Source organism: Spermophilus citellus (genome assembly GCF_964194105.1).
Source record: "Spermophilus citellus genome assembly, chromosome: 3".
NCBI lineage: Eukaryota > Metazoa > Chordata > Mammalia > Rodentia > Sciuridae > Spermophilus > Spermophilus citellus.
The window spans coordinates 157,247,426-157,250,567 of NC_138184.1; the positions used below are offsets into that span (position 1 = coordinate 157,247,426).

At 34.2% G+C, this 3,142-nt stretch overlaps 1 pseudogene across 1 annotated transcript; it reads left to right on the top strand.

The window, feature by feature from the left end:
• The first annotated feature begins 589 nt into the window (after positions 1–589).
• On the top strand, positions 590–994 carry LOC308645773 (fatty acid-binding protein 5-like; annotated as a pseudogene). Its single transcript has one exon. The product of its transcript is annotated as a fatty acid-binding protein 5-like (transcript).
• The last annotated feature ends 2,148 nt before the right edge of the window (positions 995–3,142 follow it).

A 3,142-nucleotide genomic window follows, 5' to 3' on the forward strand; every position in this document is an offset into this window, starting at 1 on the left:
ATTCTTGATATATACATTATTGAACTGAAACTTTAAAAACCCAAATTAAAAAAAAGAAGAAATTGAGAGTTCTGAAAGTTTTATGGTTTATAACTTAGAGAGAGAAACTAAATTTTCCTTGTCATCTGAGGAGACTTTTACAAAGTCCCCAACAATCAAAACTGGCTTTAAAATATAAGTGTTCTTATGTTAAGTGACATAGGTTCAACAGAAATGCAAAGTAAAAAGTCAGGCTTATCTCGAAATTATGTTAAGAATTGATTATTAATCAATATAATACTATGAAGAACTGAGATAACTTAGATTTTCTCTTTTTTTATTACTTTCAACAATCTATCACATGAGTAACCCACTTATCAAAACCTTTAGCATTTATGCTTTACTGACTGCACCCCATCTTAACCATTTACATTCCTGCAGTGACCCCCATTGTTTTATTTTAAGATAACCATTCAGCTTTCTTTAGACCATGCATCAGAATAGGCCAAGTCAAAGTGAGTTTTATTTTATTTCTTGATTGACCAAATTGCTTGCTGTCCACCTCTGAGTCGCTCCCCTCACTGCATTTGCCCGCCTGCCCGCATCCACCATGGCCACAGGTCAGCATCTGGAGGGAAGATGGCACCTGGTTCACAGCAAAGGCTTTGAGGACTATGTGAAAGGACTAGGAGTGGGACTGACTATGCGGAAAATGGGTGCGATGGCCAAATCAGATTGTGTCATTACCCTTGAAGACCAGAAGCTCAACATGAAAATGAAAGCACTTTGAAAACAACACAGTTTTCTTGTACCCTGAAACAGAAGTTTGAAGAAACTAGAACTGATGTCAGAAAAACTCAGAGTCTACAGCTTTGTCAGTGGTTGGTTGGTTCAGCATCAGGAATGGGATGGGAAGGAAAGCACAACAACAAGAAAATTGAAAGACGGGAAGTTAGAGGTGAAGTGTGCCATGAATAATGTCACCTGTACTTGGGTCTATGAGAAAGTAGAATAAAAATTCCATCATGACTTTGGACAGAATTAGCTACAAGAATGAAGAAGCTCAGTTAAATGAGCAAATCTCCAGACTTCTGCTTCAATTCTTCTTTTTCAAAGTGTTCGTTTAACTAAGATCATCCCTTTGGTTAGTAAGCAAATGTGTTTGTGCTTAAAGAAAAAAAAAAAGAAATACTTAGAAATTTTGTTCAAAACTTCTTTATGTTATAAAAAAAAATGTAGTGTAGTCGTGCATGGTACTAGTAACAGAACTGTCCTCGGAACTCAACTCTCAGAACAAAAGCCAGTTCTCTGTTCTTTGATGCTTTGAAGATCAACTTGAACTTCTGGGATCCTGGGGCTATGAGAATGCAGACAGCATTTTGCTGGTTTCTATTTTTAAAATCAATATTATCTCAATTTATGAATAGTTTAAGAAAATAAATTTCCAAGTGTGACCTGATTCACTTTCTTAAAAGACATTTAATTCTCATGAATTCTACAATGAGTCACTAAGGGTAAGGAAACTTCCATCCATTGGTCTTAGTTGTTAACAAGAGGGAGCCTCCTAATCAAATCCTAACTTTTTAGACTGCATTAATAAATGTAAACATGATGTTTTAACACAGAAAAAATAAAACTGCCTGATATATGCAAAGCATTTCTTTAATGGTGTTTAAAAAGAAGCTAAATACCTCCTTGGGAATTCTTAAAACATTTATCTTTTAGGCAGTTATTTAGCTTCACAAGTCTTTGTTGTTTAACAAGCTGGAGAAAATAGGTCAGCTAATGTTATATTAATCAGTAAATTAATATTTTAATTTGATTTTCTTTCTAGTTAAAATGCTTGCAGCTTTTCCTACCCCCCACCAGTTCAGCACCAGTGTTAAGTAGTATCATTATCATACTGTACCTTCGGGTTGGGAGATAACAGGGTCCAGCTATAACTCTATTCTTAGGAGAGTGGGAGGTTTATCATGCCACTTACACATTTAAGTGACACTCCATGGCTTCTGTGACACAAAGTATCTTAGAGCTTAGTCATAGGATTTTCCAATTTGTGCCATTAAATTCATATTCTAAAACCATCCCTTTCAAATCTGAGTAGATAGTAAGTTTTGGTTAATAAAAATTCTGTCTTTACACTAGGGAAAAGGCCATTTTACTCAAATTATCTGAGCAATATAAATGCAGGTTTCATATTCTAGTTTCTAATTTCTTCTATTAATCCACAATGCAAGGGAGATTTTGATTCAACGGGATTAATGGTATATTTTTCTGAGTGAATAAAGATCTACCAATGTTTTTTAGAAGTTTAATGTAGCTAGGTAAACTTACTTTTAATTTCTCAAAAACCCCAAACTCTAATTTTATTTTATTGACTTATTTTATGTTTAGTATACATGGAAGAACCAAAACATGCTAGGAGCTGGGTAATTTTGTATGATATTATTTCGGTGGTTATATTAATTTTCATGATAGTCACCTGAACTTCCCTATTTTCCCAGAATCCAAATCTGGCATGATTAAGAGAGAATTGACTATAATAAACTAAGAGGTTAGTGGAAGTCAGAAACAGAGAACAGTGGCTGAGGCATATAGACTACTGCTTGGTACACTGGCACCCTTCTTAATGAAAGCTACAATCCCCATGCAGTGTTTCTCTGCAGCTGCAATTCAGCTAATGTTTGGCAGAGAGGAATGACAATCTTTATTTTTGGTGTTGAAAATATGTACGTATTTAAAATATATAAGAGCCATTAAATAAAATTGGAAAAAAATAACTAGGAAGTTTAGTCAAACCTATCAATAGGAAAATTGCCTAGGATTGTTCTTTTTCCAACTTATGGTCTATTTTCATTGACTTATGAAATTTTTAATGCTTGGTATGGGAAACAACACAATTGTTAACAAGAGATATAACTTATTGCAGAAAACCATTCCTTGGAAACATACATGCTCAATTACCTTAATACAAAACACGTTATTCTCACACTGTCCATTTTTGTCCTATGGTTCTTTGGTCTGTATCAGGGAGAAAAATTCCAGTTTGCCAGTGTGAACTAAGCCATCCATAATTCTCAAAGAAACATTCAAGTGTATATCCTAAAATGGTGTGTACTCACTTATTCTAATGAATATATTATTTAGAATCATGTGATTTTTA